The sequence below is a fragment of the Anolis carolinensis genome, chromosome 4 (assembly GCF_035594765.1).
Source record: "Anolis carolinensis isolate JA03-04 chromosome 4, rAnoCar3.1.pri, whole genome shotgun sequence".
Lineage (NCBI taxonomy): Eukaryota > Metazoa > Chordata > Lepidosauria > Squamata > Dactyloidae > Anolis > Anolis carolinensis.
This window is the reverse complement of record NC_085844.1, coordinates 92,688,263-92,700,295: the sequence shown is the minus strand read 5'-3', so window position 1 is coordinate 92,700,295 and position 12,033 is coordinate 92,688,263. Positions and strand designations below refer to the sequence as shown.

The 12,033-nt window shown below is 39.8% G+C and overlaps 1 protein-coding gene across 4 annotated transcripts in view; it reads left to right on the top strand.

Annotated features, from left to right (window-relative positions):
* The first annotated feature begins 2 nt into the window (after positions 1 to 2).
* The window catches only part of gpsm2 (G protein signaling modulator 2), a 44,853-nt gene continuing 32,822 nt past the window's right edge, over positions 3 to 12,033 (top strand). Inside the window, exon 1 of one of the 4 annotated variants that reach the window (XM_008115039.3) lies at positions 3 to 138. The gene's annotated coding sequence lies outside the window, so the exon portion shown is untranslated. Of the gene's footprint in view, positions 139 to 181; positions 349 to 404; positions 534 to 12,033 lie in introns of those variants that run through there. The other 3 variants (XM_016995209.2, XM_008115038.3, XM_003223597.4) reach the window with 3 other exon arrangements.

Sequence of the window (12,033 nt, the reverse complement as noted above, 5' to 3'; positions counted from 1 at the left end):
CGGCCCTCCTTAGCGTACAAAACGTCTCAAAGAGGGGGAAAAAAAAAGAAGCCAAGCCTGCAGGACGCATGCGCGGTTCAGCGTGGGCTCGCGGAAAGGCGGCGGTTGGCTCGGACTAACCCCGTTTGGTGGCGCGAGGTACAATGAGGGGAGGAGGAAAGAGTTGGCTGGTGTGATGCTATTGGCTGAGGCGGCTTTGGGGTGCGCGAGCCTCTCCTTGAGGGAGGGGAGGGGGTAGTGGCTTGGCGTGAGTTATGATTGGCAGCCCCGCGAGGCGGAAGAAGGGGAAGCGAGGCGGCTGTCCAGGGTGGCTGAGGCGAGCGACACGGACGGAGGGGCCAGCGCAAGGTCTGTTAATGGCGGCTGTGAGAAAAACAAGAGGAGGGTCCCAACAATGAGGGCGAGGGGAGGGGCAGGAAGGAGGAGGAATCGCACCTGGTGCTTTGGTGCTGGTTGGAAGACGAAGAAGAAGGAAAAGAAGAGGTCTTTGAAAAAGGGGAGCCATTTTGAGGAAAGCCAGACGGGGTTCACAGGTTGGAAAAGGGAGCATTGAATGGCTGGTAGGGAGCCCCAAGGGCGGGAGTGTAGCTGGGCTATTCATACCTTAATATTCTGAGAAAGGTGGCAGGGGTTGTTATCTACAGGTAAAGCATCCCTTGCTTGAAGTGCTGGGAAACAGAAGTGTTTTGGATTTCGGATTCTGTAGCGTCTGCATTCACATAATTAGGTTCCTTGGGATATTATGCCACCAATATGTGGATAACAACCAACTCTACTACTTTCCACCTAAAGCCAAGAACGCTGTCCTGACCCTAAACCTGTGCTTGTTATCTGTAATTGACTGGATGAGGACAAACAAATAGTACTTCCATACAAGTACTAACTAGGGCTACTGGAGATACTGTTTTGCAGTGGCTCCGGCCCTTTCTGGAGGGTTATTCTCAGAAGGTGTTGTTGGGGACATCAGCGCGACACTAGTCATTATCTTGTGGGGCCCCGCATGGTTCCGTATTGTCCCCATGTTGTTTAGCATCTACATGAAGCTGTTGGGAGAGATCATCTGGAATTTTGGAGTTCGATGTCACCTGTATGCAGGTGATGTTCAGTTCTATCATTCCTTTCCACCTGTTACTAAGGAGGCTGTTCAGGTTCTGAAATGGACAGTCTGAATGAGGGCGAACAAATTGAAATTGAATCCAGACAAGACAGAAGTATTCCTGGTCAGTCGTAAGGCCAAACAGGGTATAGGGTTACAGCCTATGCTAGACGGGGTTACACTCCCCCTGAAGACACAGGTTTGCAGCCTGGGAGTGAGTCTAGATTCATTGTTGAGCCTGGAACCCAAGGTCTCGGTGGTGGCTAGGGGAGCTTTTGCACAATTAAAACTTGTGCGCCAGTTGCACCTTTACCTTGGAAAGTCAGACTTGGCCACGGTGGTCCACGCTCTTGTTGCATCCTGAATAGACTGCTGCAACGCATTCTATGTGGGGTTGCCTTTGAAAACTGCCTGGAAGCTTCAAATAGTCCAATGGGTGGCAGCCAGATTACTCATCGGAATGACATACAAGGAGCATACAACTTTCCTGTTACATCAGCTCCACTGGCTGTCAGTCTGCTACAGAGCACAATTCAAATTGATGGCTATCTATATATATAAAAGGGTAATGGAATCACGGCACCGGACAAAACAACTAAACTAAATGCCCCACAACCTCGAAAATTGACAGTACAACCTCTCATCCACGCCTCTACGTTCATACAACAAAAAGAAAAGAAAAATTAAGTCCTAGCCACAGCAATGCGTGGCTGGGCACAGCTAGTAGCCTATAAAGCCCTACACAGTTCCAGCACAGCTTACCTGTCCGAACAGATGGACATCTATAGTATACTTCGGAGGTTAAGATAGTCCGGGGAGGCCCTGCTCTCCATCCCACCACGCTCACAAGCATGACTGGTGGGACGAAAGACAAGGCCTTCTCAGTGGTGGCCCCTTGTCTGTGGAACTCCCTCCCCAGTGAAATCAGAGCAGTCCCTCCCTTCTGTCCTTTAGGAAAAAACTTAAATTATGGCTGTGGGACCAAGTATTCGAGCAGTAATTGTAGCAATGCAATAATGAGAGTAATTTTAATGTGATTGACAAATGGACAGACCTTGGACTATGATTTGAATTTGTTTGATTTTAATTAATGTTTTAGTAATTGATGTTTTAATTACTTGGTTTTAATTGCAAATGTTATTTTTGGAATTGTATGTTGTCGGCATTGAATTTCTATCTGTTGTGAGGCCGCCATGCGTCCCACTTTGGGGTGAGAAGGGCAGGGTACAAATGTGGGAAATAAATAAATAAATAATAGAGCTGACCCTATGTAGGGTGCCTTTAGGGTATTTGGGAGTCATTCCTAAACACACAGGGAACCTTGTTTAGTGAACCTAGCCAGCGGGGAAGCCCTGACACATGTGCATGGCTGCTAAAGAATATGTAGATTTCATTCCCAGTTAGATGTGTGCCAGCAGAGACAGGAGCATAATTATAGCATGGATGTCATGAGACCATGTTTGATGCACATAACTGGAGTAACATCATGAGAGGTTTTTTAACCTGCATCCTACCCAGCAAGAGACTCAGTAGTCAATATTGCCATGCTGTTGAAGTAGGAATAGGAATTGAGTGGGCCTCCAATTCTGGGGAACCCAGTTGACTGTTTCTTGATTTCTTGATGTGATGTTTATTATTATGTATTGTATTGTATTATTTTTAATTATGTTATGATATGCTGTTTTATATTTTATTATATTGTATTGCTTTGGGCATGGCCCCATGTTAGCCGCCCCGAGTCCCCGCTGGGGAGATGGTGGCGGGGTATAAATAAAGTTTTATTATTTTATTATTATTATTATTATTATTATTATTATTATTATTATTATTATTATTATTGACAAACTGGAACATGTTCAGAGGATGGCCACCAAATGATGATGATAATAATAATAATATTAATTGAAACTTAATCCAGACTAGACAGAGGTACAGAAGACAGACCAGGGAATAGGGATCCAACTTGTGCTGGATAGGGTTACACTCCTCTTGAAGATACAGGCCTTCCACATGTGCAGTTCTGACTTTTGAGGGTTTGATAACACTGTGTAACATGATTTTTGTTCGTGGGTCATAAATGTAATTTCCTAATTGTTTCTATCATAAAAACATGGGGAAAAGTTTATTAAACTGCAAAATTGGAGGTGGGATCCAACCCTAAACATGACATGCATGTATGTATCACACACATATTATATGCACAGCCTGAAAGTAATGTTATACACAACACTTTTAATGATTTTGTGCATGAACATTGAATTATCTGAAAGCAAAAAAAGTCACTATTTCAACCACCCATCTGGATGCTTTTGTAGTACAGTAGAGTCTCACTTATCCAACATTTGCTTATCCAACATTCTGGATTATCCAATACAGTCTGCCTTTTAGTACTCAATGTTTTTGTAGTCAATGTTTTCAATACACTGTGATGTTTTGGTACTAAATTAGTAAATACAGTAATTACTACATAACGTTACCACGTATTAAACTGCTTTTTCTGTCGATTTGTTGTAAAACATGCTGTTTTGGTGTTTCATTTGTAAAATCATAATGTAATTTGACATTTAATAGGCTTTTCCTTAATCCATCCTTATTATCCAACATTTTCACTTATCCAACGTTCTGCTGGCCCTTTTATGTTGGATAAGTGAGACTACTGTATTTCAGATTTTGGTTTTCAGCTAAATGGTGCTCAACCTGCATAGCTGAAAATGAACAAAGTCCTCCCCTCACCACATAATCAATGAAAATTTTAAGGACCCTTTAATTGTATGCCACATTACAGTGCATCAGATCTCTTGGTTTTCATACATCTAGCACTTTAGTAGCCCTTAGCCCTTCCTCAGACTTCTTGGGGTTTGCCAGTGCCCCCTGGTTCTGTTTTGGACTGGCGTATTACTTGTGCTGTATTTTATCCTTTGTGGTTCAGTTTTTAAAATATCCTAGAATGGGCGTGTTTCTGTGCATGTGAAATTCAGAAACAATCTTATGCCCTCTTTAGCTGCAGTATTTATCTTATTCTTTTGCTATAGGAACACAGTTAGACAGGTGTGTATTTTATAGAATCATAGAGATGGAACAGACCTTGTGGGCATCCAGTCCAACCCCCTGCCAAGAAGCAGGAAAATTGCATTCAAAGCATCCCCAACGGATGGCCATCCAGACTCTGTTTAAAAGCCTCCAAAGAAGGAGCCTCCATCATACTCCGGAGCAGAGAGTTCCACTGCTGAACAGCTCTCACAGTTAGGAAGTTCTTCCTAATGTTCAGGTGGAATCCCCTTTCCTGTAGTTTGAAGCGGTTGTTCCATGTCCTAGTCTTCAGGGCAGCAGAAAACAACCTTGTTCTCTCCTCCCTATGTCTTCATTCATGTATTTATACACGACTATCACGTCTCTTCTCAGCCTTCTCTTCCAGGCTAAACATGTCCAGGTATTTAAGCTGCTTCTCATAGGGCTTGTTCTCCAGACCCTTCAGCATTTTAGTCGCCCTCCTCTGGACACATTCCAGCTTATTGACATCTCCCTTAAATTGTGGTGCCCAGAATTGGACACAGTATTCCAGGTGTGGTCTGACCAAGGCAGAATAGAGGGGTAGCATGACTTCCCTGGATCTAGACACTATACTCCTATTGATGCAGGCCAAAATCCCATTGGCTTTTTTAGCCGCCGCGTCACATTGTTGGCTAATGTTTAACTTGTTGTCCACGAGGACTCCATGATCTTTTCCCCACATACTGCTGTCAAACCATGCGTCTCCCATTCTGCATCTTTGCACTTGATTTTTTCTGCCTAAGTAGGGTATCTTGCATTTGTCTCTGTTGAACTTCATTTTATTAGTTTTGGCCCATCTCTTTAATCTATTAAGATCGTTTTGAATTCTGTTCCTATCTTCTGGAGTATTAGCTATCCCTCCCAATTTGGTGTCAAACTTGATGATCATGCCTTCTAACCCTTCATCTAAATCATTAATAAATATGTTGAACAGAATCGGGCCTAGGGTGGAACCCTGCGGCACTCCACTCATCACTTCTTTCTTTCTTCAGTGATATGCGTGTGAAACGGTTCAGTGCTCTGTGTGTATTTACATATATCAAAGCGTTCTCACTTTACAAAATTTACTTATAGTGTTAAATGTTGAAGATTATTTTGAATACAAACAATGATTTTTAATGAGGCTATATTATAAAATTCTTTGTTATGGGTAACATTTTTTCATGCATGCAAAGCTAATTGCTGAGGAAGCATAGGAAGATAAAGTGAGTTCTGTTCAAGAACGCAAATGCAAGCCAACAGTGTGCTTTGCCAGTCCTTGAGGTTTTGCAATTCCTGCCCATTAATTCAGAAAATATTGGCTGGGCTCAGTGAATCTTAGCTAGTATCCTTCCCAAAGCAGCCCCATGACTCTCCTTTAAAAGCTGCTGCCAAAGATTGTGTGAACTATTCTGAATGGAGGTTTTGGTGCTCAAGGATAGGGCTCTTCAGACCTTGCTACTAAAACTGTTAAAACAATAGTTAATCATATTTTTATATTCCCCAAGCGAATGCATGTCAAATTAATTGATACAGCAGACTAATTCCCCTTCCCAATTTGTCAGGGACTAGTACTATATTTGTACACATCATCATGTTCACATAGTTCCCTAGATTAGCAGCGGATGGCTCACAAACTGGCATCAGTCTGCATAGATTATTGGACGGAATAATTACTAGGAAGAAATGTTTATAGATTGCAGTTTTAATATGAAGATAGAGGAATTTTACTTCTTAAAGTGCTTGTCTGTAAAAAACGGAAGCTTGGTCTTTAAGAATCTGAATACTAGTTACCTATCTCTTTTCTAGGCTTTTCTTGTATACAGTCAACTAGCACTGTGTATGCAGGAATGCATTGTATGAGTTGAAGAACAATGTCTCACAATTCTTGGCAGAGCACTGCAAGTGCTTTGCTAATATTAGGCTATTGGTGCCAGTATTAAAACTAGCATGGTATATTGGTTTGAGCACTGGACTACAACTTCAGCTCTTTGAGTCTTTTGCTAGAGGTCTTGGTCGGTGGCATACTTCTCAAAAAAGGATTTTATATAGAAACATAAAGTATAATATAATAAATGTACACACACAAATGGGCCCGTGGATATCAATGGAACCCAGCGACTAGGTAGTTTCAATTGATATTCACAGGGAAGGGGAAGACATATACAAAAGATCAGCAGAAACCGGGGGAAACCCAGTGAATGGGTAGGTATTGGTATCCGAAGGGGAGGTTAGAGTTGACATGGGGTTATTGGGGCAAAGGTTAGGTGAATACAGTGCAAGCAGAATAGGAAATATGGTTAATAGAGGAAACAGGGGCACCCACAGAGGTTAATAGGGGAACCGGGGCACCCACAGAGGCGGGAGGTTGGCGAGGGGGTTCAGGGAGGTGAGAGGGTGGTTAACGTGGGGGAAAGGAAGAGAATGGGGGGATGCGGAAGTGGGCGAAAAAAGTATTCAGAGAGGTGGCAAGAGTTACAAAGAAGCAAAAGTTAAGGATAACTCAGTTTATTAAAGGGTTAGAAATAATGTAACTGATTAAAAAGGAGAGATGATTGCTAAAAAAAAATCTAAAAGTTTCCTAGGCACCGGTAGCTGCTCCTGAGCTTCTCCTGTCACCTGTGGACCTCTTCACTGTGGTTCCAAGTTTCTCAATTTCATAATTTGACTCCTGGGATAGGGGAGTTCATGTTCAACAACATGATCAGACAAATTGCCTGGTGAAATAGAAATGAAGTGTGAATTGAAGTTGGTCACTGAGAACATATTATGTCAGTGTTGGAGCATATTTGCTGCATTGTATTGTTGTGGTAATTGTTGTAGTTGTTGCTATTGTGTACTTCCATGGGGAAGAAGGTCCTCTAACAGCATTATTTTGGTTCTTTAAAAATTAACCCACAAATAATGCAAGCTCTCATGAAGCTGACTCTACTTCATCGAACAGAAAGAAACATGTGCCTTAACCATTTGTTGATGTTTAAGGGTGTAACACGATGCTTCCTTATTTTTGTTGCATCCGCTTAATCCAAAAACCCTTCTAGATAAGATTGGTGTAGGATTTAGGCAAGTAAAATCAATTTCACTTCATGTTTCACTCATGTAGAGGAAAGTGGAATTGGTTTTATTTTATGTTGAATTTCACAGTTATAGGTTTTATTGCTGAAGTAATGTGCACTAAAAATATGAGTTGGTCTTTGCCAAAACAAGTTTTGCTTGTGCCAAACTCATGGTGTTATTAACATTGGTCACACTTTGAAAATAGACTAGAACACGTGGAGATGGAACATGACTGTAATGGCTTTTTTGTATGTACTAGAACCAAATAACAGCTTTACATTGGCCTTACATTGGCAATTTATATTTTCTTTCTACCAGTGCTTAGGTTGAGCTACATTTTCCATTTAGATCATACTGTTTTAGAGGTTTCAGAAAGATAATTCACCGATTCTAGGATAAGAAGTAATTAAAGTTTCAAGTATATACTGGTAAATATTCTTAAAACTCTCTGAGCAGTTTCCCAATTATTATGTGAAGCTTGATTTTTTAAGTAGTTATCATAGTTTAGCCACTTACCAGGGAGTAAGTTCCACAGAATTCAGTAAGATTTATTTCTGATTAGACTTATGTAGGATTACTTTTTTCTTAGTCATAAGTAACTCAGCAAGTTTAAGAGTTAGCAGATTCACACTTTTATATGTTAAACACATTTTTCTTATTTTTTATGGTATTCTTTCTTTTAAAAGCAAATAGAAAATATTAGTTTTCCCTTTTTTGATAAGTGACAATTAAATGAAAACTATTCTTTGTTACTTCATTATTTCAAAATGTCATCTATGTTGAAATTATGGTTAAATGCAAACTTATGTAGAATAATTTATTTTTTTAAAAGATGGTCACTTATTTGCTCATAGAATGATAGAAGCTCTGCCCCTTGTTTCGTGTGCATGGGCAGAGCACACAACAAAACACTCACAGAAGTACACAAGCAATCCTTTAAAGAGCCCAGTCAATCAGTCTAAACCAGAAAGATGCATGCTCAATTTATTCTGTCTCTTCCACGATTGCATGCAGAACATCTGTTGCCCCTACCCTATTCACTGTGCTCCTGTTTGCCAAGCTCTAGAGCGGAACTTTCCAAACATTTCAGGTTAGTGACACACCATTTTCAGGCATGCATCATTTTGTGACACTGTAATTCAATATTACTAGCAAACCAGAAATGAAACCAACCCTTTATAACAGATATGGATTTATACATAAATTGCAACAACGAAGTATATGGGGGCACAACATACTGTATCTCCCAAAAACCTTTCATTTATATATTTTTTAATATATGATGTATTACTTATTTCAAATACAGATTTACCATTACTTTTGTACGACACACCTACACACTGTAGCCGACACACTGACGTGCCGTAGCACGCAGTTTGGAAAGCTCTGCCATATAGAGGGAGTATTATAGAATTAATTCAAGAAACTGTCAATTTACAATATGTTATGAGTATTATCTATTTTCTTAACTTTCAGCATGTGAAGCCAGAGACATAGAATGATCATGATATAAAAATTAACCTGTTTTTAATAATAATTTGTTCAGGTGACACTTTTGATTACCTATACAGTAGAGTCTCACTTATCCAACATAAACAGGCCAACAGAACGTTGGATAAGTGAATATGTTGGATAATAAGGAGGGATTAAGGAAAAGCCTATTAAACATAAAATTTTACAAATTAAGCACCAAAACATCATGTTATACAAAATATTTGACAGAAAAGGTCGTTCAATACGCAGTAATGCTATGTAGTAATTACTGTATTTATGAATTTAGCACCAAAATATCACAATGTTTTGAAAACATTGACTACAAAAATGTGTTGGATAATCCAGATAAGTGAGTGTTGGATAAGTGAGACTCTACTATATTTAGAAAACATATTTTTTTGCTTTTGCATCTTGGCTTATGGCTACAATTCTAGTGACAGTGAAATGGGAAGAAAGTTCATCAGAGTTCACCAGGACCTTGGGATCAGGTTGCAGATGCCATAATAAAGTCAGCTTATATGTACTTTGTATATTTGTACTTTGTATGATATTTCATATAAAAAAAACTTTGCTTAATACATTAATATAGTAAGAGAAATGTGTTTTTTTTGTTGTTGTTTTTTTCGTGTCAGGAGCAACCGGAGTTGCTTCTGGAGTGAGAGAATTGGCCGTCTGCAAAGACGTTGCCCAGGGGACGCCCGGATGTTTTTTGATGTTTTTACCATCCTTGTGGGAGGCTTCTCTCATGTCCCCGCATGGAGCTGGAGCTGATAGAGGGAGCTCATCCACACTCTCCCCAGGTGGGATTCGAACCTGGCAGCTTTCAGGTCAGCAACCCAACCTTCCAGTCACTTAGTCCACTACGCCATCTGGGGGCTCCAAGAGAAATGTTAAGGATTTGGGATAGATACTTTTTGTTAATTATTTCCTTTTACATGTTGTATTATAGTTTCTCTTGTATCTAATTCAAGTTTGTATAGTAGGTTCCTCAAATACACAGGCTTGTGTCCAGTGTTTGCTTGCAGGACAATTCTCACAGTTGATTACCCTTTGCGTGTTCCAGCTAATGACAAAGGATATCCCCAGGGAAGAAACGGCAAGGCTTTGAAACTACAAGGCTATTACATGCTAATCAAGCTGGCCAATTGCAACATTCGCACTTGCCTCAGGCAGACAAGAATTCTTTCTCCCACCCTGGACATTATTCCACAGATACATAAACTGCACTTGCTACCTTCCTACCTACAAGGATCCTCAGTTGGCCACCTTAAATAGCACTGAACAGCCTTAGAGTTACAAACACAGGCTGCTTCCCATTACATTATTTTCCATAACAACAGACTATGCCACACCAACATGTGGCCAGGCACAGCTAGACATATTCCAGACAGGAAACAACCAGAGCCAGCTAACACGTCCCAACAAAGTATTCCCCCTCAGAGTCATTATTATTATTATTATTATTATTATTATTATTATTATTATTATTATTATTATTAGGTTCCTGGGAACCATCAAAATGAACAAAACCTGGTAGCCAGCATTAAAAAAAACTCTACAATCTGGACAGTAAATAAAGAAAAGAAGGGTATTCCAGACAGGAAACAACCAGAGCCAGCTAACACCTCCAAACCAAGGATTCCCTCAGGGAGGAAACAACGACACTTTGAAGCTGCAACCCCATTCAATGCTAATCAAGGTGACTAATTGCAACAGTCATACTTGCCTCCACAAACAAAAACCCACTTAGGACGACACCACAGCAGTGCGTGGCCGGGCACAGCTAGTTTATTTTATAATAATGTTAGAGATTTAAATGTAATCTTTGAATTATTAATTGAAAGTAATGTAGGTAATTTTGCATTTTTAACTTTTAAAAATCCTGAAACAAAAAATACACACATTTATACACAAATACATCCCGCAACCGCTTGGCATTAACACAATTAACTTTAAGGTTTAGAGACTGTTGCTGTTTTCATGAAGCTTTCTGAGGTCACTTGGCTTCCCATTTTTAATGTAATTTTGGTTTTCTTTGTTATTTTTGAACTAGGTTGGAAATGTTTAGTGCTTTCAGGGCTAGAATTTTGGAACCTTTTCACCTAGCCTTAGCAATTTAACAACTCTGGTATTCAAATGAACCTTTGAAAAGCACAGGGATTATTTTTGGAATGTCTTTCCCTTCTTGTGACCACAGTAATATATAGCATTGCTGAGAAAAGGCAACATTCAAGATCATTGTAGGGAAGATAAATTGGTGCCTTTTTGTTGACACTTCTTATATTTGTGGTGTGGTCAATTTAACCACAGTTAGAGGCTTAATATAGATGCTTTTAATGTAATTATTTTAGTACTCGAATTGTGTATTATTTGTATTTATTTTTAGTTAAATATAGTTTTACTTACAGCACCCTTAAAGCTTTTTATTTGAATATCACAGAGCTAAGGAACTATTTTCTCCCTTGAGTGCAGTGTTTCTTAGAGTATTGTTTACCAGCTATAAGTAGCTTCCCGCCCGCTTGCCTGCCCGCCTTCCTTCCTTTCTGTCACCCAGATCTTTTTCAGTTAATTTATTCCCACAAATAAATATCGTCCAAGATTGCCTCAAATCAATTTTTCGTCACATCAATCCAGTCAGATCCTGATTTTATTTAATTTATTCCCTAGTAGAAATCAGTATACTATTCAGAGCTTGCCTGATGTAGTAGATACTAACAAGAATGTGTTCTTTCATTTAGTCCTCCTATCAAATGCAGACTATAATTTGTGAAAAGGGGAATGAAATCACCCACACAAATTCTGACATGGGAGTACTCTGAACATGGGAGGAAATGAGATGCTTCTTCCAATCATGTCAGTTACTATGCTTTTTCTTGCTTCTTCATCATACAGCCTTCATTCTGTGTTGCTGATCATACACTCCTTGCCCTCATTAACACCATCCAGTTGTATCTGATGAAGTACCTGCTCCATCTACAACAGTATGTTAAAATTTAAGCTTCAAAGCTCTTTAGACTCCTAGTTTTTCCTGTTTTGTTCTCTGCTTATATAGGGATTAGATTGCTGCAAGGAAGAAGGAGAATTATGAGTAAGCAAAAGGCATGGATGTGGGGCTTACTGGGCATTGTGAGCTAGAGAAAAAGTTCTTTGGATTGGGCTAAGCTGTGAGATGGTTGTCCTCTAGTCCAATTAAAGAAGCATCTAAGCTAGGAGCAAGAACACAATGGAGCAACAAATTTGGGCATCTGGCCCTTAGATTTTTCTTCATTCATATTTTCCCATATGACAAAGGTGCTTCAGAACCAATTTGTGATTTCAACTGGAACTGGCAGTAGAATATATGGTGGAGTGCACCT